At 33.9% G+C, this 27884-nt stretch overlaps 1 protein-coding gene and 1 long non-coding RNA gene across 3 annotated transcripts in view; one reads left to right on the plus strand and one right to left on the minus strand.

Annotated features, from left to right (window-relative positions):
• The window catches only part of LOC117173986, a 174636-nt gene that overhangs the window by 65810 nt on the left and 80942 nt on the right, over positions 1-27884 (minus strand). The gene's annotated exons all lie outside the window — the stretch shown is intronic.
• The window catches only part of LOC117173983 (probable cytochrome P450 301a1, mitochondrial), a 102520-nt gene continuing 89721 nt past the window's right edge, over positions 15086-27884 (plus strand). Inside the window, exon 1 of the mRNA XM_033362658.1 lies at positions 15086-15184. The gene's annotated coding sequence lies outside the window, so the exon portion shown is untranslated. The remainder of the gene's footprint in view (positions 15185-27884) is intronic.

Raw genomic sequence — 27884 nt, forward strand, 5'->3', positions numbered from 1 at the left:
CATATATCTAGTCGGGAGTGGTGCTGACTGAAAACAGATGATTTGGAGTGATTCGCGCGCCATTTGTTGGTCATTCTAAGGACTTATTGAACTACCCTCGTACGACGTCAAAGATTCCCGGAGGAGATCAAACGTCTTGCGACTACTCGACTCTATACACTCTTAGAAAAAAACCCTGAGATTTGAACAGCTCAAAATGGCTAAAGTGGCTGTCTTGTCTGAAGTTAGCGTTCTCTTTAGGGAGAAAAAGAATCGCAACCGGAGTTTAATGAAGGTCTATGGTTGTATTTTTTTCTGCATGGTATCTAAGGCGGTACATATCAAACTGGGAACCGACCTTTTGACAGAGGGATTTTTGGCAACTTTGCGTAGGCTTATCAGTCAAAGAGGGGTTCCAGAACACATCTATTCGGATAACGAAACCAACTTTGCAGGGGCTGATAAAGAACTTCGTGAGATCTATTGCCTATTTGACATCGTAGAATTCAAGCAGGCTATAAGAAATTTTGCCTTAGGTAAAGAAATTGAGTGGCATTTCAATCCACCTTTGTCACATCATTTTGACGGTCTTTGGGGAGCAGCTGTAAAGAGTTCCAAGCGTCACTTAAAGGAGCTTAAAACTTTGTTAATCGAAATCAAAGCGATTTTAAATTCTCGTCCATTGTACACTCTTTTGGCTGATCCTAATGAGCCCTTAGCTATAACTCCTGCTCACCTATTATTACGTTGAATATTCAATTCTTTATCTGAGAAAAATCTTGTTTCAGTTCCAAAGAACTGACTGTCAACCTACAATTTCATCACTAAGGCTCGACAGGACTTTTGGAAACAATTACATGAAGAATGTCTCAACGAATTGCAAATTCGCTCAAAATGGCACAAATCCACTGAGGAATTGAAAGCTGGTTCGGTTGTGATCCTGAGAGAGGACAGCATGGGATGTGCAAGCCGGCCACTTGGAGTAATCCTCGAGTTATATCCAGGGAGCGACGGCATAGCCAGAGTAGCTTCTGTTAAAACGGTAAACAGAGTTCACAAATGCAACCTAACACGACTCTGTCTGTTACCAGTTGCGTAAAGCCTTAGTCAGCTGACTGAGCAAAGTTGATTTTAAGTAAAAACAGTTTATATTTTCAAATATGGTAAAATAGGTATCTCGTAATAGTCGCAGTTTCGTTCAAAATCATTAGATATATTGTAAATACTTTAGATTTAATTTAAAATTTCGAGGATACGAAGGAGAATAACGCCATAAATATGGACTTACTTTCATGAGCACCAGACACCTTCACGGCGTGACTTCAAAAATTTGTTTCCTTTAATAATAAATTAATTTGAACGCAAATCTTATAGTGAATCCCTAATCTTTTAGCAGAGGGACAAAGTGAGATTGAAAAACGCTAGGCCATATTTTAATTCTGACATAAAATTCTGACATAAAAAAAACCAAACCTAAACAACTTAGCAAAAACTGGTGGCGCCTACCTTGCTTTCGAAAAACCCAAAAATTCAGAGAAAATGGCCTCGTCCGACTTTGCAATAGATCGTGAGAACAGAAATTCCTAGTGTCCCAGGTGAATGGCCTCGAGACGGGGAAGGATGCCGAAGGTACCTCATTTTCTGCACGTGAGTCGACTACTGCAACGGGGACCTTCTATTTCCTCCCTAGACTCTGGGCTCAGTGGCGGTTGGGGATGGCTCTCTTTGATTTTCCGCGGCCGTCCTGGACTGCGACGGTGGACGAGATGGGTGATCGGGATACCGATGGTTCGCCTCTTAGGTCTCCCTTGCGTTCTAGTCTCTCGCTAGTCTGTTGCGGTAGAGGGTAGATTCTCGATGTCCATAGATTTTGAGGGCCTACCTCTTTCCCTCCTGGGAGGTTCCTCGCGTTCTTCAACTCCGGCACCATCACCAGTCCATATTTCCTGGTGTCGACTGGGTCGTTCCGCATCATGAATAGGGGTTCCTCGTCTAGATGCCTCGGCTGCGTCTGGATCGCAACACGATATTTGTGGATGACCGATCTTTGGACTTGAGAAACCGTCCTTGAGCGAAACTTTGGGAACTTCTCCCTTCTGAGCAGCATCCTTCACATGTGAAGAAGGATTTTCGTTAACTAAGTCTGGCTCGTTGACCAATAACGTTTAAGGTCCTTAATGTGGGCCTTCTCAATTTTTCCTGACTCATCTTGGATCTCATATACTACTAGACTAATGACCTTCGTGATATTAAATGGACCTGTGTATTCAGGGGATAGTTTTCTAGCGACATAATCAACAGCCGACGACAAAGTTTAAGTTCTACGCCAGACGATATCTCCTACTTGGCAGCGAATGTCTCGTCTACGTGGTTACAATATTTTGCTTTATGGTCTGATGATACGTCCAAATGATGTGCTACTAAATCTCTAAGATCTGACAATCGCTTAACATTAGACTCTCAATCTTCTACAGCTAAGGGGAAAATATTGGGGGCTCCCTTTCCTGTCTTCTTAATGACTACGCCAGTCTATGCTTTCTACCATAATTGAGGAGCGCTGGCGACACACGAGTGGAACTATGCCCGACAGTATTATATGCTAAGCGGAAATCCGGTAGGTGTTGGTCCCAACTCCAATTATCACCTTCTATGAAAGATGATATCATGATATTTAGCACCCGATTTACCCTCTCTATCGGATTAACTTGTGCATTATATAAAGAGGTAGACGAGTGCCTCGTCGAAAGACTTTTGGACATTAACGGCATTTACTTTTCTTAAGGGTAGGACCTTCATCCATTTGGTAAACATGTACTGGAAGGCCAAGGGATACTGATAACCTGAGCGACTTTTGGCAGATTTCGTATGCTCGGACGTATTTTGCTATGTGATTAAACATTTCGGGCCAATATTAAAGCAACGAGAGACGCGGGAAAGTCTTATCAACACCGAAATATCCAGACGTCGTGGTATCGTGTACTTCACTAATGGCCTTCGCGCAAAGTTGCGAAGTCAAGAACAGTTTCCAGGCCTCCAAATCAGGTAATAATGGATCAGTGAGATTATCAGGGCGATGACAATGACGCCGATTATTCTCTTACTTCCAGGCAGGAAACTGATACGACATCCCTTGAACCAACTTTGTCCTTCGGATGTATCAAAAATCGTCCGTCTCCCCTATGGCACATACAACCTCTTGATTCGTCTCAAACATACGTGAGAGCGCATCAGGTACGTGGTGAAGGGCACCTTATCTGTGTTTAACCTCAAAATCATATTGCAATAATTTAAGGGCCCATCGACCCAATCTACCAGTAGAATCTTTGAGTTTGTAAAGCCACCGGAGACTAATATGGTCCGAAATCACTAAAAAGTGGTCTAGATAACGTGGGAGCGGTTATTAGAGTCGATTTTTTCTCCTGGAAAGCCTTTTCCTGATTATTTCCCCATTCAAGTCTTTGATTTTTCTTTAGTAATCAATAAAGGGGTTCAGCTTTTGTGGAAAAATCTTTCACAAACCGCCTGTAACATGAGACCATACCTAGAAACCGTATAAGTTTACGCAAGTAGTGGCAGCCGGATAAGATGTTATTGGCTCAATATTTTCGGAGTCCAAGTGCAGTCTCGTTCTCTCTACCCGATATGTCTAGAATTTATGGCTACATCCAGAACTCTCTCTAACCAGTGAATGTGCTCTTCAAAGGTTTCGCTAACTACAATTATGTCATCCATACATGCGAAGCCATGGGGCTCAGATTCCGGTGTTATCAGTTGATCCAGCAAACGTTTCAACGTTGCCGGAGCTCCTGATAAACCGAAAGGCATACGATTATAGTGAAAAAGCCCCTTACCTGGCACAGGAAAACCAGTGAACTCTTTGCATTCCTCTGAGAGCGGAATTTAGTGAAATTCCTGACTAAGGTTGATTTCGGTAATGTAGCGTGCGGAAGAAAACTTATCTAATATAGTGCTAATGTTTCTCAATCGGTAAGCGTCTTCTTTTGCTATCTCCTTCAGTTTCCTGAAGTCGACACAAATTCTGTAATTTGGGTCAGACTTCCTGATCATTACCACAGAGTTACATCATTCGCTCTTACTCGGGCTAATAATTCCCTCATCCTCGAGCCTTTGAGCGGACTCTCATAAGGATTCTTTAACCTTGAGAGAAAGACGCGGATGAGCTTGTCTGATGAGAGAATTTCACTGGATATCGATATGGTGTTTCATTAAGTGGGTTGCAGGAAGCTTGCTTCGCATTGGAGGACTTTTCCTCTCAATAAAATCATCCAAATATTCAACTTTAAATGACTAATTTCTTAATGCCAGCACAAGCTTGAAAAACTTTTTTCGGCTGAGAAACATCAGCAACTTCTACACGATTTTTATATATTTCTTGTGGCAAGGTTGTTTCAGAACCAATTCACTGTCCTTGATAGGTTCTCCAAATACCGTTACCTAATCTTCAAATTCAATGTTTAAACTTAACATGAAAAAACGAATAGGTTCACGAAATTGTGACCAAACAAAAATTCACAGTCGAATGTTGGCGCAAAACGAATCGACAAATATATGCTTATACCTCAAAATTTTAGTGGTAAAATGGCTTGTCCGGCAGTTTCCTTAATCACCCTATTGGGATACATAATACCTGAACGTAGCTGATCAGCTCATTTATTCAATAAAGCACTAAACATCCCGAAAGCTTGCTTGCCTCTGTAAATGCAGCACGAGCCGGTATCAAAAAGTTCGTTTAGTGGTTGGCCATCCACACAAACAGTAATGAATAAGCGCCTCTCGTCAAGTACCATATTTACTTGATCGAAGAGAATTTGAGGGGCCTGAACAACGAAAGCGGGAAGTGATTGGACTCTATCATCACTTGTCCTTCTTTGTTTCCCGTCGTGGTCCAGAGCATCCGCTACAGGTCGTCGACTATTGACCGGATTTGCCACATTTCTGACAAAACATCCTCTTAGTTTTACAGCAGGCACGGAAACCGTGTCCTGTCTCATGACAATTCCAACAAGTGTAAAGCACATCTCTTCACATGCCACCAGTGGATGTGTGCACCATGCTTGATTGTGTTGGACCTCGTACATTATAACCTACGACAACAGTCGGTAAATTTAACGCTTCAGTGGCCTGGGTACCCAATGGAAGGTATGCAAAATTAGCTAGCATCATATGTGCCTGAGAAATGCCGGGATAAAAGCTATAATTGAAATAGGATGGATAGTATGCAAAAGGATTAAGCACAGGAGGGGCCTGTATCTACGGGGGACCTAATACCTTGATTGTTATTGCTATTAGCTCTATTATTACTATTATTATGACTAATCTCATTACTTCTATTAGTACTACTATTTGAGGCTACGGGTTCATTTCCGGGGGCTTCTACACCATCGGCTTTCCTAATATCCGAACTGTAGGCAAATTCCAGCAAAACGCGATTTGTATTTAGGGGAGGGGATGCTTAGCTTTTCTTCATAACAGTGACTGCTTCGTATCTTTCGCCCGCATCCTCGAACTCTTCGAAAGTGTTATACTCTACATTAGGCAGAGCATGTAGATACTTAGGGTGTAAATTATTGATAGAAAGTTGTAATTGCTCTATCTCTGATATTAGAGGGTCAAAGTGACTGAAGATTAGGCGAATATTCTACAAATAGTCTGCTATAGATTCGCCCGGACTTTGAGTTCTTCTGTGCCTCTCATCCCTAACTCTCGCTTGAAAATTCAATCCACCGTACGTGCACCTGAAAGCCATGGTAAATTGTTCCCACCATTCTTATTTCCTGCTGTTAAATCGGTACCAATTTTGAGCAGAGTCTTTCAACAAAAAGAGAAGAGCTCTAAAGAGTTCTGATTCCTATAAAGAACTGCCTCTGCGACACTCGTCAACTTGCTTTAAGAATTCTTGCGCATTACTATCGCGTTTCCCGTTGTATTAAATATTCAATTTCCTAACTACAGCATGAATATCATCCCTACTTCGCGCGCCCGCAGATGTCGAAAAATTGCCGTAACATAGCTTGCATTTGATTGCATGTCTTTCTCCTGTAGGGTCTGATTTTGCGGCTCCGAAATGTTTGAAAAATTTAAGGGGTGATTACCATCGCTTATATCACTATACTGCCTATAATTGTTTGACAAATGGGTCATTCTAGTTGCCGTTGATTGAACAACGTTCTGAAAAGAGGCTGGAATCATTTTGGAGTAACTAGCTGGAGTATATTAGGGCAAAGATATTATAAACGTACATGCGGTACGAGGCGTCAGAGTAGGGAATTATATGTATAGGACATCACATTTTCTACCCTATCGAGGTGCTACCCTCATCGTACTACAAAGTCGAATTCTTGTTTTCTCATTCTTAGTAAAATATGACGGTAAAGCAGCAGAAAGATTTTTTGAGGTTAGAAAAGTTTGACATGTATGTATCGCTGAATTTTTTCAGATCTGAAGCTTGATCCAGGTTTTCGGTACAGTCTTTTTTTTATTTATAAAAAAAATGTTCTCGAAAAATCATACTTTCGATTTTTAAAAAAGTATTATAAAAAGACATTTTGAGATAAACAAGCGCTGAAAACATTTTTCTTTGACAAATATATGTTTTTAATTGAAATAATCAAATATTTATACCAAAGAAACAACTTTTTTAATGTTTGAAGTGTTCAAAAAATATTGTTTAAATTTAAAATTAAAATAATTAAAACAAAATATATTTCTGGATACGATATTTTGGTTGAAAATGTATACAATATTTTTTAAATCACAAAAGTTCTTCCGAAAAATCGAAATGTTAATTTAAAAAAACGTGTTTTTATGTATTAATTTTTCGGGAAAATTTTTTGTATAATTTTAATTTTAAATTCAAACAATAATTTTTAACACTTTAAATATGAAACAAAAATTTATTTGATAAAATATTTTATTATCGTATTTTTGATAAATAATTAATATTGAGTAAGAAACAATTTTATTTGGGGTGTTTTATTATTTAAGAATTTTCAAATTCGTTAATATTATAAACTGTTCAGGAATTTTATTAGTTTTGGAATTGTATTTTTCGGGACAGAGAGTTTTACCGAGTCGGGAATCTTATTTTTCGGGATATTTCAGCCGTCCCCATAGAATTACAGAAAATTTGCTCTAATTATAATTTCGGCGCTCGATCTTGTTGATTTTTTCCTACAGTATTAATAAAAAAAAATTGTATGGAAATTTTTGATATCACAAATTTAAAGATAATCACAATTAAAAATTTTAAAATTCGCTGTACATCCAATTTTTATTCTTGAATACAATTTATACAACACTAATTGTAAAATTTTCAAATTTTTAGGCCTTCAGTTTAAGAACTTGAATTTTAACGTTAAAATTACTTCCTTTTCAGAATATAGCCTTATTGTTAGAATTTTCAGAATTTTCGTTATAAGTTATAGGTTAGGTCAAAAATAACATTCTGGGATTCGAAATTGTTACAACGCGAAAAAGTTTTTATTTAAAATTTACAACTGTGAAAATACACCATTTTCCATGTTCATTTGCAATCCAGCGAGTTACTTTCTTTCGCTTCTTTTGAAAGTCGATCCTTTGCTTTCAGTTATCTTTTTAAAATATAACTTGAATTCAACGCATTTCAAATTAAATGTTTGCAGCTGCATTTAGATTGAATTATACAAAGGTTTTTTGTTTTAAATATAAATTAATTAAAACATTTTATTTGTTTTTCACGATTGTAGTTTATAACTTCTAGAATAGAATAATTGTAGCTCAAACATGCAAAAGTATAGACTAATTTCAAATTTAAAGAGGTTCATCACATATATTGAACTATTAAAACCTCTGACCTTTTTTAAGGTTTTCAAAACTCTTTTAAAAACTTTTTTTAACAATTTTGGTTGTGATTTCTAAATAAAAGAATAAGTGCTATTTAGTCTCCAGAACAGCAATTTCAAAAATATTTAAAGCCTTAACAGTTAAGACATTTTAAATTTGTAGTCTTCAGTATATTGAATAATTTCAAATTTAAAGCTATTTAAATATGTCATCTGAATTTTTGAATGGAAAGTGTTCGATAATTTTAGATTGAAACCTCTCAAATTATTTAGTTACAAATTAAAATCGTACAACTTCAAGTTTTATTAATCTTTTTATCATTTGTCACTCCCCACAAATTATTATTATTTTTTTGTTGTAAGAAAATAAGACCTGATTTTTGTAAAAATTAGCAAATATATATTAAAGGCACACTCAAGGTCATTTTTGTTCAAAAAGCTTGTTCCTGAATAAATTGACTCTTATTGTTTCCGATTTCGCTCTGTCACTCAGGGATTGTGTTTTTCATAGAAAGCATTGAAATGTGGTTTTTTTCACGTTTATAAAATTATAATTGAAGGTCACTCGGGGTAATTTTCTGTGAAAAATATTGCCTCACAAAGAATATTTGTCAAACAATAGAATGAATTTCTTCGCCCGACATACAAACGTAAATTTTACTATAGTAAAAGCAACTGGAAAAATTTAGACGAAAGCCAAATTTGATAAAAAAAAACAAATCTCTGTCGACCTATAAATACTAATTTTATTCCCTGAAATATTTTTCAAAAATCTCTTCGAACCACTTTTATTGCAACAATTTTAATTGAAGAAAAATATTTTTTATAAAAATAAAAATAGTACAATTTCTACATACAATTCTTAAAATGAAAAAACTGTGTGTGAAAGCAAAATCCAATCTGAATATTTTTCGAAAGTTATCCGATATACAGAGAACTACAACATCAATAACAACGACGACGTAGACGCCAGAGAGACAGACAGATAACGACGTCAAAACTTGTTTTTCTGACTCCAAGAGCCTCAAAACGTCGAAATTTCATGAAATTCGCGAAAATCATTTTTCGCATAAAACTCTTTTTATTATGGTTGAGAATATGATAAAATAATGATGGGGTCTTTAAAAAGTAGCGTTTTTCGACTCTTGACTTTTTTCCATATCAAGCTTTTTTTGCTTCAAATGTCCATTTTCGTTTGGTTTTTTGGATTTTGAAAATCCTTTGACTTTGGTAAGTTTGATTTTATCAAAAAAAGTTATCAAAGTCAAAGCCCAATTCAATCCGACCAGTCTTTCGAAAGTTATCCAGTATACAGACAACAACGACGACGCCGGATAGACAAACAGACCCCGACGTAGAAACTTGTTGTTCTGACTCAAGGGGCCTCAAAACGTCGACATTTGATAAAATCTGAAAAAGTCATTTTTTATAAAAAACTAATACCTTCTTATTTTGGATGAGAATGTAAAAATTATCAACAAGATTTGTAGAAAATCTTTCAAAAAATAAAATGATTGTCCCGTAAGTTAGAACCGAAAAATTACTATTTCAAAAAAATAAAAGTTGTTCTAAATATTAAGCTAGACTCGCGACCGGGACAAATCGGGAAATGAAAGTAAATTTGAAAATTGAACTGCAGTTCGAGTATTAAAAATTTAACAGTGATTGATTTTACAAGATGATTCTAGATCTGTTCAAAATGATATAATTTACATATTTTAACGTTAAAATTAGAACTAATTTAATTCGAAAGCCTTAGTAGTGACACAAGTGCAAACGTTTGAATTAATGGCTTCTTAAATGAACGCCTTTATTCAATTCCAAAATTTTGCTGAAGTATTATTTCAGTATAAAATATTTCACTTTTAGTCTATTTAGTTTGGAAATTTAAAAAAAAAACAATTTTCAATAGTAAACAATTTAAAAATGAATTTTCAAAATCTCAGAGTGACAAATTTAAACTTTGAATGTTACAATTATAATTGTTTAATTTTTTTATTTGTATTTCGAAGTATTAAAAATTTTAATTTCTGGATAGATTTAAAATGATTTTTTATTTCGAATAAGTACATAACTCAAAAAGAGTGTTTAAATATATTTCAAAAAATTTCAAAAGATGATCAATATTAGAAAAAATCTGGAAGCTCTTAAAACAATTTTGTGTGTAGGATTTTACAAAAATGTCAGGAAAAATGGGAATCAGTCTAAAAGACATTTAAAAGTTCCGAAAAATTAAAAAAATAATTGAAAAAGATTTGAAATAATTTAAAAAAGAATTGATACTTTTCATGATTTTAAAATGTTTTGAAATTTTGACTTTTTATTTTTTTAAATTACATAATTTTAAGAGGAGATATAAAAATACGGCACCACTGAAAAAATTCCCGAAAGGGATAAACGAAACATGTCAAAAAAATGAAATCTGCGGCACCTGAATAATAATTTTATAAAAATTGTATTTAAAAAATACATTAAAAAACACGTGCGCTCTGAAATAAAAAAATATTCAGCCTAAATTTTCTTCGTACCTACATAATAACATTTTTGAAACAAACTTTGCAGGATTCAATTCAACAACGATTTATATAAAAAAAAATTTTTTATTAATAAATTCGATTTTTCATAACTTTTTTGTATTTTTTTCAAATACTATGCACATTTTCAAACAAAAATTTTCATAGAGAAATATATATATATATATATATACGATTATTGTAGTTTCAATAAATAAATAATATTTAATAAACAATTTTTTGAATTGTTTAAATTCATGAATTTTCTAGTTCGGATATTTTATAATTCAGCCATTTTCTTTAGGGGTTTTTTCAAATTCGGTAATATCTTATTGTCCGGATTTTTATTTATTTTATTTTTCGTGAATTCTCCATTCGACTTTTATAATTTCGGGAGTTTTATTCTTTGGTTATCTTTCAATTTACGAATTTTACAGTGTCGGGAATTTTATTTTCGGGATTTTTCAGTTGCTTTTTCTGAAAAATAAAATTCCCACATCACTGTAAAAATTCCGAAATTATAACATTGTCAAAATCTAAAAGTTCCGAATTGGAAAATTCTCAACAATTTACAATCTTACCGAATTTGAGGATTGGAATAGAATAATAAAATACTTATACCAAAGAAAAAACTTTTTTAATGTTTAAAGTTTCTAAAAATTATTGTTAGAACTTAAAATACCAATAATTGCACAAATATATTTATTAATAAAAAAACTGTCCATAATTTCATTATTCTAGCATTTTTTTTGCAAAATTTCACATAAATTTTACGACAAAATGGGAATCATTATAAATATATTTAAAAGTTCTGAAAAACTTAAAAAATAATTTGAATTATATATATTTCGAGTAAGCTGTAGTAATTATAATAATTTAAAGTTTATTTTAAAATATATTTTATGGAACATGATATTTCTTATGAATATGCTAATGAAATTCTGTTCGTCTAATTTTGTTTGCCAATGTGAAACGTAATCTGGCTTGGAACTGCCGTCTTAACATCTAAAAACCGAAAGAACAATTTTCCTATCACTTGGAATTATAATTATATTTTTATAAAAACGTTAGAATATATGATAATTAAGAAATGGTAAAGTACGTACGAGAACTTGATAAAACGAATAGTCTAAAAAAATCCATAGAAATTGCAGACCACAAAAATAAAAATAAAAAATAAATAATATTAAAGAACTATATATTGACAATATATAGAATGAAAATTATATGTAATAATTTTAGAATTAGTGGAAAATATATGAAACCGTAATATAAATTACTCATAGACTTTTATTTGTGGTATTTATTAAAATAACCATGTTTTGCAAAGTTACAAATGTAAAAATGTTTTAATTAAAAATTTACTTTCAATCCGAATGGTTCTTGTCTGAGCTAAGTTACTATCAGTGCACCTCGAGGGGCCTACTGAGAGTTGCTTACAGTGCTCCAAGTGGCTGTTGGCAAAATATATCGATGGGGCTTCGTGGGTGCTATCTACGGGTGGCGGTGTGTAGAGGAGAAGTGACTTTTTCGCCGGACGCGCCGTCTATATTTATGGGTATCGCGAGGGGTAGAGGAAACTGTTGTCTGAGCATGCAGTGTAGTAGTGAGGATACTCTGAGCTGTTGGTGGGAATACTCGAAGTCTTTCTAATTCCGCGGTCAATTGCGTCCCCGATTCTCTTCCCAAGTCTGATGCATATGGCAACAATGCTGGTGGAACATAAACAAACGCCATCTCTTCGCCATATCGTCCCCTTCGGTGGAGATAGAAATATTCTAAGATCTTGCGAAGCTCCTCAACTGTCAAAGAACTCGCCCAGTTAATCATTGTATCAATAGTTTCCGCCCACAATTTATTTATCTTCACTGTAGATCTATCCATTTTGCTTAAAACCCAGATTCTACCATTTCCCAATAAAAACTTCTCTAAATAAATATTAAAATTCCCCCAAAAAAAGAAAAATCTATAAGACTGACTACAAAAAACCATTCAGTTATGATCGGCCATAATTCACAATGGCGCAAAAGTAAGTGTCCCTAAAAATTTATTAAAATCCCGGAACACTCACGATGCCATAAAAGGAAAATAGTGTAAATAATTTGGTAAATATTATGTCCCATCAAATATAATTAAAACTTTATAAAAAAGAAAGAAATAAATCACTAGACCATGAACAAGTAACTAATTAATCAGTAAAAATCAAACATAATCAAGAAGGTAACCATATTCGAACCCATAGCAATACAATTCAAGGGCAAATGGTAAATACCAGACAATGCAATGATTTATGAGATTCAAGAAAAAATCAATAAATCAGAAAAAATGTAGCATCACAGTTAAATAAATAAATCTCATGCATGAATCAAATAAATAAATCACAAAAATTTGATGAACAAATAAATTATGTGAACGAATCAATTATAAAATTTACCTAGAGAACAATCAGGTAAACATTTCACATCAAAAACACCAGGTAAATATTTGACATCAATAATGACATCCCTCTCCTTCTCCCCTTTTTTACCATAATTGTTTCTATTTCGCCTTAATCTAATAATTCAAAAGCTGCCTTTAAGTCCAAGAACATTAATAACATTGTCTCTTTTCCCACTTATTCTTTTAGTTACTAGATAGTTTAAAACATATATGTTATCCATAAACCTCATTCCTTTCCTATTATCTGTCTGATTCGGTGGCTCTATCTTTTCTTGCTCAACTTCTTTCTTCAATCTCTCCGACAAAATAGTTACATATACTTTATACAGTATAAGCACTAGCGTCACACCAATATAATCTTTAACCTGATCTCCTTTGCCATTCTTTACTATTGGCATCACTACTCCTTCTTTCCATAACACTGGCCACCAATCTTCTCTCCATACTCGATTACACATTATTCATGCCTATTCCTTGACTCTTTTTCCTTGCTATGTCCTTTTCCTCATCTCTTTCTCTACCATACTTTCCTCCCTTCCCAACATATCTCTCTACTCCTCCTAGCAATTCCAGAGAATATTTTTTCCATTCTACTATTTCAATATCTTGGTTAACTCCTTTTCTTCTCTCTCTCTCTCTCTCTATTCACTACCTTCCAAACCTCTTCTTCCGTTATAGCCTTCTTCGGGTTCGAGTTTCCTTCAGTCCCCTTACTATTCTCAACCTTTTCTGCAAAACTCTGGCATTCTGGGGGCTATCTGATCATTTTTTGATATTTCAAGCTTGAACCTATATCGTCCTTTTCTTCACCGTTTCCCCTCAATTCCTTTTGATAAAAGCCTTAATCGATCCCACGCTTTTTGCTATTAATTTCTGCTTTCCTACATTTTTTTTATATTTTTCCCTTGCCTTCCTTTCTTTAATCTCCCCTTTCCGGGCATTGAAAACTTTCTGCTCTAAATCCGTTTTTTCCGCGATGTTAGTCACTCCGCTACCCATGAATCCAAACCAAACGCTCCCGCCTTCTGTCTTTCCCTGCTACTCTACCCAACCCTGCTATTACCAACCTGATCAACCCAGTGATCCCACCCTGTCTTTGTCTCCTTTTCAATCTCACAATCTCTCAATCAATCGCTCACATCCAAACCCTTCTACACATTACACAATCCACTCACCTCAAATTTCCCCACAAATATCAGAAAAACTCAGCATCAACAATTCCCACTACCTTACACAATAAAAAAACTTTTGTACAAAATAATTGCCAAAGTTTCGTTACTCATATAGCACCCGTATCAAGGCAAGAAAATTTTAATAAATAAAATGAAAAAACAAAAAATAATAATAAAAAATACCCGAGCAGGCAGGAACAGCTAGAAAACCACATCAAACATCATACATATTTTCATACTTTCACTATGCAAAATTTCAACATCATCTCAATCAAAATCATAGTCAACATTAATAAATTCCTTTGCATGTCCGGTAAGAACACTCTTATAACAGCGTCCAAAACGAACATGATTTTTGTGTTCCTCTATCCTAGTATTAAGCAGGATTGGCACTCTTTACCTTTAGCCCACTCGGAATCTTTCCACTCTATTTTGTATTTTCGTGATTTTGCGTTAACCTATCCCATTTTTTTTTGTTAATTTTAAACTAAAAATCAATTATTACGGACAAGAAGCAGCGAAGGACCATTACATGTACAAACAGTGATTTGCGCATAGGGAAAGGTGAGGCACGACGGAACAGGCGGGTAAAATAAAACGCTACTATATCTGGAAAAATATTTACACTTCAACTTTGATATTAATTTATCAAATAAAAATAAGTCTAATGAGTTGAGGAAAGTGCAAAAAGAATTTATATTTTATGTAAATTGTATCAGAAATTAAGTTCAAATTTTTAGTAATTCAGATTTCAGGAATGATATATATTCGAGAGAAAATAAAGTACTAATAATGTTCTTATTCCCTTTTCCCTTACAAGAGTTTAAAAAAATGAAGTTTAAATTTTCTGTTCTTGACATTAGATTTAATTATAAATTATTTAGAAAAGAAAATTACGGGTTTGAAATAAAATTGTCGTTGGGGGCGAGATGCAACAAGCTGAATGAGGCGGAATGGAACACCGGAACATCAGCGAATTTAACCTGTCGCAGTCACTGTCAGTGTAGCCGGTCGCCGCGCCGGTCGGGTTATTTGCCAGATATTTGTAGGAAAGAAAAAGTAATAAAGTACATGATTTAAGTTATTAAAATGCGAAATTGTAAAAGGAAGACTGGTAGACAAAACTGACCTGAGGAAAGTTTGAAAAGGGCAATCGAAAGCATAAGAAACGGTGAGTTAATTTACCGCCAAGCTGAAAGTAAATACGAAGCAGCGGCATCAACACTTTGTCACAAACTTGGTAAATATGTGCAAAATAATAGAATAGAAACGGTTTATCAAAGGAAGTTTAATTTTCTTTTCGTTAATTCTTTATCTACAAAAAACTTATGTTCCTATTTGTGCTGTATTTAAAAAATAATAACAACTACCAAACAAATAATTGTTGTATTTAAATTTAGTTTTTTCATCCTTTTATCTACGTGGCTTTCAAGTTATATGGATATTTTTCTTTAAATTTGTTTTTCAGATTAATTTTTATTATTTTAAATTCCTTTAATGCCTTTCATCCTTCCTCTGCCGTAATTATTTAGGTTATATTTTGGCTAAAGTACTCATTTTAACATTATATCTCTTCGAGTTGTTGTTTCATGGCATAAATTTTGATCTGTTGCTCACTTTTTTTTAAATTTTCAAAATGATTTAGAAATTAAAATTGATATTCCAATTGTTTCATACCGCCCCACCATGCGTTCTGTTTTACCCGACGCGTTTTCCATAGCGCACCACCTAACCTACGGTGCTTGATACTTAATTTCTGAAAAATTAGTTCGCTCGATGTACAAAAACATATGTACAACTTGTAAATGATAAATTGGAGAAAATTTTAACTAATAATTGTTTCTACAAGTTCTTACAAGTTACAGCCTAATTAGCGTCAAAGATTTTGTGCACTGTCTCGCCCCAACCTCCCCTACTCTTTTGATAAAAAAATCATATTCTCGGGTTGAAAATTCAACCCGAAAATGCATATATTTTCAGTCCAATAATTCAACAATTTGTACGGAAATTGAACTATTTGGCTGAACATTCATGTATTTTATGGAAAATTCGAATTTTTTTGTAAAATATAATTTTTTCGGTTAAAAATGCAACTGTTTGCTGTTTTAACTGAACAGGTGAAAATTAATTAATTTTTTTTTGCAAAATTCATATTCTCGGGTTGAATATTTAACAATGTGGCACTAAATTCAACTATTTGTTAAAAAATTAAACTGTTTTTAGTAAATAAGTTTTTGTTTTTTATCGAACAATAATTATCCTTAATGAAATTTTGGACCAGAATCACATTGACTGTGAAGACCATTTAATCCTTATCTCTATTTCCTGTGATAGCGCAATTTAGGACTTGCATTACCATTGCTTACAATCTTTACACTTCTAATCTTAGCGACTTCTGTTTCCTTTTTCTTTCAATTTGTATAACTCCATTTGCCTTTTTCACATGTATTCTTTCATTTTTTCTAATTTACTCCTCTAGCACCCTCGGACTCCCTCATCGATTCTTCTCCTAATCCATCCTCTCCTATAATCTTAACCACATTCTCTTGCCAACTTTCTTTATCTTCCATTCCTCTCCTACATCCTTCCCATACATGTTCCCATTTTACTCCTACCATTCACATATTCTACACTTTCTGTTCCATACCTGTAAACTTTCTGTAAACATACCTGAGTGTACCAGGAACAGGTGTCTGTACGCTGGTTTTCCAGCACGACCCTATTCACAATGCCGCGTTTCCCAAAGAATACTGCAATCATTCATTTGTTTACAGATCGAGACTCCCGCACCTCCACTGGGGCATCCTCATACTCAAACAGCCAGATCTTATTTTGTGATTTTGTTCGAACGTCGTAATAATACAACCAGGTTTCGTCGCCTGTTATAATATTATTTACATCCCGAGAAGATCCCAATTCAAATCTTCTTAGCATTTTTTTGGCACCAATTTACTCTCGCTGCCATTTGCTCATCGGTCAAAGTATGTGGTACCCATTGAGTACAAACCTTCCTAACACATAAATGTTCTTGCAGAATTCGATGGACTGCTGGTGCACTAATGTATAACATTTGCTCTATCTGCCGGTACGTGACTCTTCTATTATCATTCAGTAGATTATTCACAGGCGCAATGTTTTCCAATGTCACCACTTCCGGCGGTCGACCTGAGCTCGAATCGTCCGCGAGATCGAAATTTCCCCTTTCGAACTGTTTGTACCATCGGAAAATTGTTGTGTGATGCAGACAGTCCTTACCCAATACCAGAGACATTTCCTCAAAACTTTGGTTTACACTTAAACCGCGAGAAAAGTCGTATCGAATTATCGCACGATATTCTTCCTTTGTCCATGAAGCCATTTCTCAATCGTTATAAGCTGCGTGCTTAGACTGTACTGAGACCTGAGTCAACAGGTTTCCTCTTCCTACCTAATTTCTGACGCTCTTCCTAATGACGCAAGGATCATCTCTCTTCTTCCAATAGGTTTCACGTATTACAAAACTTTCGTAGCGCCCTGCGTATTTTAATACCTCAATCATCTCCCATCTTTATATTAATTGTCTTTCCCTCCCCTTTTTGCAATTGAAAATCTTCCTTTCTTTCCATCCCCATATCTCTGCTCCATAAACTAATACCGGCCTTAACAGCGTATAAAATAACCACATTCTCCTTCTTCAATTTTTTTCAACCATCTTTTTCCTATTACATTTAAATTCAGCTTTTTGCATCAACGTATTTTTCTAATCCTGTAATTAATCCACCAACCTTTCTTCATCCTCTACCATCAACACTATGTCGTCTGCGTATGCCAGTTTATATATCTTTTCCTTCCCTATCCTAACTCCTCCCCAAACTTTTGTCCTCATTTTCTCTTCCAAGTCTGGTCTTATCGATCCCTCTCTTTTTCCCCGTTTTTACTTTAACTGTTTCTATTTCGCCTCGATCTAATGAGTGAAACGCCGCGTTTATGTCCACGAACATTGATAACATTGCCCCTTATCCCCTTTTAATCCTCTTATTTATTAGATAGTTCAGAACATATATTTTGTCCATTACCCCTATTCCTTTTTTAAACCCTGTACGGTTCGGTGGCTCGATTCTTTTTCTTCAACTTCTATCTTCAATCTCTCCGACAAAACAGTTACATATACTTGATACAGTGTTGGCATCAGCATCACATCCCCTATAATCTTTAACCTCCTCTCCTTTGCCTTTCTTTACTATTGGTATAACTACTCCTCCTTTTCATAATTCTGGCCACCCCTCTCCTCTTCATAGTTGATGACACATTATACATGCCCAGTCCACTAATTCCTTCCATCCATATATCCATACTTCATTTGGAATCTCATCTATACTAGGTGCCTTTCCATTCTTCATTATTCATAAAACCTCGACTATTTCTCCAACCAACCTAACTTCAACTTTCACATAAATCTGTCTCAATCCTCAAAAATATCTACCTCCCCTTTTCAATTCCACAATCCCTCAATTAAACTTTCACATCCATACCCTTCTACATATTTCCACTCACTTCAAATTTCCCCACAAATATCAGCAAAAATCAGCATCAACAATTCCCGCTACCTTACAATTTCATGCCGGAAACGGAAGTCTTCAGACCATTTAATTAAAAATTTATTGAATGTGCTGAAAATTCGTATTTTTTTAGAAAATAATTTTTCTAGATTGAAGATTCAATTATTTGGTGAAAAATATATGTACTTTGTTGAAAGTTCGTATTTTCTGGTACAAAATAATCTTCTGGTTTGAAAAGACACTTATTTAGTTAAAAATTCCTGAGAATTTTTTTAAATACACTAAAATCTGTAATATCCTTTAGATTTCCTTCAAATTATTGAAATCTGTTCCAAACTCTTAATAAATTATGAAAATGAATGTAAAAAGTTACCTGATTGCTCTGACCCATGTGATTGACTCTTTCTATGCACATCCGTTGTCTTTTCGCCTTCGCATCAGTCCTGAGGAAGTATTTGAAACGATTCGCTATTTCGGTACTTGGTCCCCACATCGTGACCTATTTTTTGACCGTGTAACCTTTAATATCTTCTACATTTTAGATCGAATCGCTTTCTTAGCAATTTGCTGCTTCTACGCTGACATTAACTAGTCATGACTTTCCTCTGAAATTAGAACTCTTCCAAAGAAATTTCCAATTCTGATAACAGACGGGTAATTTTAAATTATTCCTGGTCTGTTAACTATATTTTATTTTAAAAATGTCCTTGTTCTTACTCAAAATTTTAATTCTTTTCGAAAATTTACTGTTGCAAGTCAATGTTATAAATCTTGTTGACAATGTCTTCTTCCGAGTCAGAATTATTCTATTAGAAAATTCCATTTTCAAATTCAGGGTTACAGATATCTCTTCTGAAGTTCCTTGTACCAAACTATAATTGAGGTTTTAATATTTTTGTTTTAAAACTTAAAAACTAACAATTGAAAAAGATAATATACAATAAAAAATTAATTAAATATTTTAATTTCGTTGATATAAACCAATACATTTTATGAATAATTAAAACAAATGTTTTCATTATTTCGTAGGTACTTTAAATTCAATGCATATTTAACATTGACTATTCTCAATCAAACATACTTTCCTTAGATTTAACGAGGTATAAATCCATTACTTTTAACTTAACTTTTCTAATGAAAAAATATAATTATTTAATTTAATGTGGCAGTCCAAAAGGTGCTAAGGAACATTTCAGCAACTTTCAGGATAGCGAAATAATATTCTGTAAAATCAAAATCACCATTTAAAGATAAAACAAAAGTGGGCTTCTGAGCTGAAGTATTACTGATTTGAGGCCAAAAAATAGCATTTCACACGTTTTAAAAATCGGTTTGGGTTAGTGATTAAAAGTAAAATTTTTAAGTTTTTGCAAAAATAAAAATATGACTTTCGAGATACGGGGATGCTACATGAAAATTAAAAACTTTCGATTTAAAAAAGTTATTTGGTTCAGAGGAAATGAAATTGTTGTGTGACAGTATCGGGATGTAACAAACAGTTTTTAGCTTTCTTTTCTCTTAAAATTAGTGAAATATGATTATTTCTATATTAAATGTAACGTCTCAAATAACCCGGTAAAAAAGCTTGCATTAAGAAGTATTGAAAAAATTCATTTTTTTCAGTGGTAACGTGAGAAATATTGAACACTTCTGGATCCCGTTTTTGTCCTCCCGTTTTGAATATCCACGGCAGTTGAAGTTAATTCTCAAATTGAATCCCTTTCTTTACCTAGCGCTGCCAATATTTTGCTGAATACCGCAAAGCGACCAAGAATTAGACAAATTTTAATCCCTTTTAATTTAGCAAATTTTGCTACATTTATTTACTGTTTTTCGAATAATGATAAGGTAAAAAGCTTTTTAAAATATAGCGTCGGTCATTTTACGATGTCAGGTTCAATTTTCACACAGAAGGTTCTGGTGAAAAATAATTTTTTCAATTTTTTATCATAATTTTATGCTTTTCAATTGATAATATTTGAACAAAGTGAACATTTGACGATAAAGAAATGTATTTTTACATGCAATCCTACTAGATTTAGCAAATGTCATGCTTTTAGAGCGCGTTCTAATGCTTCAAACGAAAATTTGTGTTTTTAATGTATTCGAGGTTACGTCTGACAGCTACGATCGGCTTTAAAAGTGATTAAAATCTTGTAATTTTCGACGCCTAATGAGAATTAAAAACTAAGCACAGAAACAGCATTCTTAGGGATTCGAATTTTCTAATACTTTTTAATGCAAGGCTTCTTACCGGGAACTTTTGTTGTTGTATAAAAACGAAAATAGTTACATCACAAAAATTTCGTATTTAAAAACAGAGGAAATTGCAGGTTTTCAAGTTTCAGGTTAGAATTATTTAAAATAACTTGTGAAATACATCAAGTTTACAAATTCTCGTCGGTGCCCATAAATATTTGCGAGGCATCTAACATCAATATTTCGTCACTTTGCCTTCCGAAATTATCGTTTATTAATTAAATCTGAAATAACCTGTTATTCTCCACATTATTCATAGTTAATTACCCTGCGTAATTCATGTTATTTTGTTTGCCGCCGAGCTTGTCAGATATGTAACGGTGCGGTGGGTCGTTTTCGATTAAGACGCATCATACACTTTCTAATCACGATTGATCACGATAAAAAAAACGGCTGATACGAAATCACTTCAAGCTTCGAATTAGGTAGTGCTTTTTATTTAAGAGCGGAAGCTTGGGCGCCGCCATCACACGTAGCGGGCATTTAAAAATTCAAAACGTATTTTTGATCAAATATACAGTATCGTACCCAATTTTAATCTAAAAATAAATGAGAATGATGTGCGAGGGTTTGAATTATTGCATACAGAGGTGGAAAAAATACCGTTTGTCAGTTAAAATGCAGAAAACAATGTATCAAAGGCAGTGGTGGATCCAGGGGAGGTGTTTATGGGGTTCACCCCCCCCCCAGCAACTTTTGTCCTTTTGTATTAAAGGGCGACGCTGCTAAGCTATGCATGGGATATACATTTTTACCCCCCCCCCCCCGAAATATTATTCTGGGCCCGCCTCTGACCAAAGGAAAAAAGCAGCATATTAACCGGTATGTGAAATGCAGGGTACGTTTACATCACGTATAGTCGTAAGGTTTCACAAGTGAAAAAATAGTGTTGTGCGTAAAAGTGAAATATTTATAATGATGAAAAATTATAAAAAAGGTTGATGAATCGTTTTTAAAGAAATTCAGTTGCAAATGAATTGATACCTATATTTATAAGTGGGTTGTCAGTTTTGAAAATCATGTGGCTTGCAATTTACCGAAATAAATGCAAATGCGATTTTTTTTATTTTGAACCTTTTTCTCTCTGAAGATTCGTACAGTAAAATAAATATAATTTGAATACGGCGAACAAATTGTTTGTAATAAATACGTGAAACTGAAATAAATGAGAATATTTTTTTAGAAATTTTTTTATATAATACGCGCAAATATTAGACATCATGCACGGTCGATCACATGTTGTTTTTCGAGCACAGTTTGCAAGGTTGCCATATCTTTGGACGCATCATTGTAAACTGTGTTTGTAGTTATCCATATACTTACTTCTTCCCTGTGTTACGACAAACCCAGCCAAAAGCGTCGACTCCGAGCCGAAAGAAAAATGTACTTAATTACGATTTTTAAACGCAGCTGCATATTTTTTCACACTTTTAACTACAAAAATTTAATAATATATATTTTAATATGTTATATAGGGTGTCAGAACATGGGTTAAACAAATTATCACATTAACGTAGGACTAACTTTTGTGCAGGACTCCTCATCCGTATAACACCTTAATTCATTTTCAAATACTATTCAACTGTTCTTTCAGTTTAAAATATTTAATTTTTAAATCACTCTATTAATACTTTCATAATGAAAGAAAGTAGCAGTTTGGTAAATTTAATTGACATTTGGTTATTCAGATTAAATGACTAATTATAAATCAAATATTCAAAATAAAAAAACTCGAAACTAAATTGTTTGAAGCAAACTTTTGAATCGTTGGAGTTTTCTTAAAATTAAATTTGTGAGTCAGCATTGCATTGTATTGCATTTTCATTCGTAAAAAACCATTGAAGAATTATTAATTTGTAGTCACAGCAATTTAATATTTGCTTCAATTTTATTGTTATTAATGTTTTTGATTTAAAATTCCTGAACGTTTCTTCTATGTAGACCACCATGAAAATTTCTTAATAAATCAACCAAGTACATTCCAAGTAGGACTTTGCTTGTCTGTCACTTTTACACTTTTCAAAATAGCACTTCTTGTGCGTACCAACCTTTTTCTTTTCAATGGATTTTCCCCTGGTATATGAGACATTTCTTTTGTGGTAAGTTTTTTAACTTTCAATTGTTAGAAATAGTTGTTTTTTTTTTGTCAATGTTTACTGTTCCCACATTTGTTTCAGTGAAAAATTGTTCTGAACTCACACGGAAGTGCTATATATTTTTCGCGCCTGCGCAAGGTCGTTTTCTTAAATGAAAAGGTCTACGTTCTCTAAAAGCACTGCTGTCGAGCTCTAGCGCCACGTCGTCTCATGACGAAGGGTGTTGTATTTTATTCCTTCAGTCGGTAACGTCCGATTTATCGAATGACCGCATAAACCAGGGACTAGGAGCGAAGCGTCGTTCGCCCTTCTCTCTTCTCGAGCCAAAGAGTCTCAGAAGGCAGATCAGCTTCTCGCCGCAGTCCTCGAGTAGAGTGACTTAACTTGGTGTCACGAGTTTCGTTGTGGGAAGAAGAGAAGTGATCTCGGGGAGTCTCCTATCGGAATGGTTGTGCAACTTGTGGCTAGCTGTGGTGCTCGACTCTGCTTACGCGAACAAAAGGGAAACAGGGTGAACCTCGAAGCCTTGCATTGCGCAACGCGAAACTCAAAGGCGCGCTTCTTAGTTGTCGAGAGAACTCGCAGCGAGACTGGACGCTACTCGAATCCTCTGCATGAAGAAGCTCGCCGCGAGCTTCGCGAGCCTTGCCGAGAAAAGTGGTTTAGCCAGGGGCGGAGTTTGGGCCCCCGAAACTAAGTTTTTTCATTATTCAATTACCTTTTCCCCCACTCTTTGCCTATACATTAATCCGAAGCCCCCGTCGGAAAATAATCGAACCCCCTCCCGAAAAAAAAAATCCTGACTATGTCGCTGGCCGAGGAAATTCCACAATAATTCTTTTAAACATTTTATTCCAAGTTACCAGTATCTTTGTACTGGCATGAAATAATGAAGAACGTCCATCATTAAACAAAATTTAATAATTTTTTATTAAATCCTTTCATTTTTAAATAATATATCTTTCACTTTTGAACAAGCATTTTAACTTTCAACGAACAAAAAAAATAATCCTGTTGTAATCTGAAAAAAAACAAAAAATTTCAGACAAAAATAAAAAAGAGAAAAGAAAAATAAGAAGGTTCGTTCTTGTCCAAATTTGGTCCTTGGATTCTTTTTTTTAACACGAGTTTGCATTAAAAAAGTTAATTTTAATCCGACAAAAGCGAATTTTGCAACAAAAAAAGTACATTTACAAGCAAAGTGATGGTTCTTCAATGAAAGAGATTTGTTTTCTAGAAACAAATTAGTTTAATTTTTCATATAATTCAATTCTGAACGTTCATGTGAATGGAATAAAAAAATTATGTTTCTAATTTTTGTGTTCCTGAAATCAATTAGAAGGCCAGAAAATAATATTTTGCCGGCAAGGATTGTCGAATACAAATGTTTTTAAACAGTTAGCTGCCCTTACACATCACCGTTTATTCAAACCTACCTTGTTGAAGTTTGATTGTCGATATTTAACAAAATATAAACGTTCAAAATCCTCTTTTCTAACCCCACGAATTATGGAGTCGGAGGGATTGTTTAACAAGACCCCTAAAAACCACCATTACTATATCCACACCTGAAATGTCAACAATAACCAGTTTGATTGTCGATATTTGAAAATATACAAACATAAAAAATCCGCTTCTTTTATTCTACGAATGATGGATTCAGAAAGAATGTTTGACAGGACCCCTAAAAAACCACCCTTACCATACCCACACCTCCAAAGTTCAAGATTACAAGTTTGATTGTCGATATTTAAAAATATAAAAACATCAAAAATCCTCAAAAATTCAAGCTTTTCCAAAGTTTTTGAGACCGCTTCTTTTAAAAATTCAAAATTCTATCGACAGTTATTTATAGCAAACAAAAATATGCACAATTTATCCCCATGGCTTGTTTGGATAAAATCAAAATTACAAAAGTTATAGGATTTTCAAAATCCAAAAAACAAACGAAAATGGATATTTAAAGTCAAAAAAAGCGTGATATGGAAAAACGTGAAGAAGAGAAAAACGTTATTTTTCCAAGGCCCTACACTATTCTTTTATTAGCTCTTTGAATTTTGTTTACAAAAATCGAAAATTTAACTGTTGATCACAAAAAAAATGAATTGCATTCCCATCCATAATGAGAAGGTATTAGTTTTGTGCGAAAAATAACTTCCGCGAATGTTATCCAATGTCAATGTTTTGAGGCCCCCTGAGTCAGAAAAACAAGTTTTTGCGTAGGTGTCTGTCCGGCGTGATCGTTGTTGAAACAATTTTAAATAACAACTAAATAAGTTAAAACAAAGCAAAATACGAAAAGAGATAGATCGACAACAATTTTGAAACTAAAAGAGATCTACAAATTTGTCATGAATCACTTTTTTTATAGGATTAGTAGTTTTTGTTTTCTTGATGAAAAACAAAATTGAGAAACAAAATATTAAATTGTGTGCAAACGATACAAGCCACGAGAATAAATGAGACAACATTTATTCAACGAACAAGGATTTACAAATCTTTTACGAATCTTTTTATTTTTTTCACATGAAGCCTAATTTTTCTTTAATCGTAAAACACAAGATTAAACATAATGAATCTATGTATAAACAAGGCAATAAGAATCAGTATGTTTTAATTTCCATGCATATTATACATTGTAATGATATCAATTTATTGGAATGTTACATCTTTTAGCTTAGCTAAGAATATAATTTAATGCAAAATAAGAAACGAATATTAAAGTAAGCCCACAAATATTGACCGACTTCAACAAACAAAAATTAAAAAAAAAACTGTTAATATTTCTAAGAGAGTTATTAAGCCTCTTTTTTGAATTAGGTTTTCAATTATTTTATAGTTAAACTAATAGGATGAAGAAAATGGCCATATTTACTATTTGACGTTCCCGGTGCTCGTCAGTAGCACGAAAATGGTTGAAATCGCCTAAGTTGCATAGAGTAACATTAGGTAAAGTAGAGATCTAAGGAGAGTTGAGACACGTTTCCCCCACCAATAGTCGCCACTATACCGGAATTTTGATATTTCCATGGGGCACGAAAAGTTTGAAAAGTTTTGTTTTTTCATAATTCTTTTATTTATTAAAATTTTTAAGTATATCTGTTTCAAAGTGAGTATTATTTTCCCCCAACCTTACTAACTAACCTTCCCAATATTTAATCCCATCAGATTTTGAGATTTTGAGTAAACCGTGTCTCAACTTTCCCTTGAGGATCTCTAAGTTAAAGAAGTTCCAATATTAGACAATATACAAAAAAACTTTTTATAAACAATTTATTTGTTGAAAAAATTTGTACTACGATTTTCCATAATTATACGTTTTTCAAATTATATTGCAAGAAATTGGAATGGAAACAATATTATATTTCAAAAAAATTTCTCTTAAAATTATAATTGTCCCTGGCATAAACTGAGACATGACATATTGTCATATTAGCATGCCTTTTCAAACTATTCACCATAAAAGACTGTAACATCTGCAATGTTCAGTGTCCGCGAGTGGACGTAGGCACACGATCTAGTGGGCAATTCAAAGTTTATTAATGTAATCATGTGACGATACAGATAAAAGTTTACCGAACAAACCTTACTTTCAGTTTGAAATAAAATATATTTGGAGACTTAAAATCGTCTTTTAATGTTTTTCTCATGTACATTGATAAATTGTTCAATGTCCATTTAATTTTTGTGCTGTGGTATGGAAGCACTGTCGACACATTCTGTGGATCTCCCGTCTTATAAGTTTAGGATATCCCACGATTTATATCCTAGGATATCTTAGGGATATCCCTGGGATATCGAAATTTCCGCCCTGTATGATATCCCATGGGATATTCTTGGGATATCCCTGGGTTAGTCTAAGGCATAAATGGCATATCCTGGAGATATCCCAAGCTGTGGGGGCATATTCTTGCTATGCTTGCTTCCACTGCTTATGTGAAAGTGATTTCAAACTGTAGCAGTTGAATAAAAAATCTGTAGTGATTTTTAGTTACTAAAAATGACGATTTCTATACTTGGATGCAATATTTTTGAAAAAAAAACGATCGCCAGTAAAGCATTAAAAATTATTATTTAAGGGGCAGTCTGCTATCTTCAATGACTTTTTTCAAACATTTTTCAATCATAGTAAAATTAATTAATTAGTAACAAACTTTTGTAGGTAAAGACCCTAAAGCTTGCTGGTATAACGAGCGGCTGCCGACATACTGTTTTGACTCAACAGAAATTTGTTATTTAACAACCGAATTAAAACTTTTTGTTGCTAAACTTTTCCGTGATACCACTTTTCTCAGACTTTCAAGTTCATTTAAAAAGGTCATAAATTGATGTAATAACTAACTAAAAATAATTTTCAGTGTGTGTGAGTAACAAAAAGATTGTAATAATGTTATAAAGAAATTAATTAACGAAAGTCATTTGTTCGTGATTCACAATAATAAGCTAATTTTAACCCATTGCTTTTGTATAAAGTATCACAGATAATAATGTACCCTTACGATAAACTAAGAATAGTGTTAGAGTCCTTTCGAGTAGATCCTTTTACTTCACTAAAGTAATAAATCTAGCATTAAGTTGGCAACCGTGCGCGGAACGATAGAGTGACAATCCAGACGAACAGACAGATGGCCGTTAGCTTCCGTGGCGTTAATTATAAGTTCGAGCGTTTTGGTCGGAGTTAGAGCCTTTGTGGTGCTAAGGATAATTTGATTGGCCTGTGTGGCGTCCTGTAATCGTAAACAAGAAGTGATCACCAGATGGTTCGTAATTATTTCGAGACGTCGCTGTCCATTGTAAAGTGAGAATATAAATTGTTAAACAGACTAAGGAGTTCTTGCATCTTTGTTTCGCCCTGCCCAGAACCTGCTCACGTCCAGAAAACAGTGCTCATAATAGCTGATTATTTCCAATTGTTTAAACATTTTTTATAAACAAATGCACATTTATGTGAGATGTAGGTTTGTCACTGTAAGTGTGAATGTGCGTATGCTAGTATGTGTGTAGTTGGGTCTAACGTCTAGCGACGCCATTGCGGAAAATGCCCAGT

This window comes from Belonocnema kinseyi, chromosome 5 (assembly GCF_010883055.1).
Source record: "Belonocnema kinseyi isolate 2016_QV_RU_SX_M_011 chromosome 5, B_treatae_v1, whole genome shotgun sequence".
NCBI lineage: Eukaryota > Metazoa > Arthropoda > Insecta > Hymenoptera > Cynipidae > Belonocnema > Belonocnema kinseyi.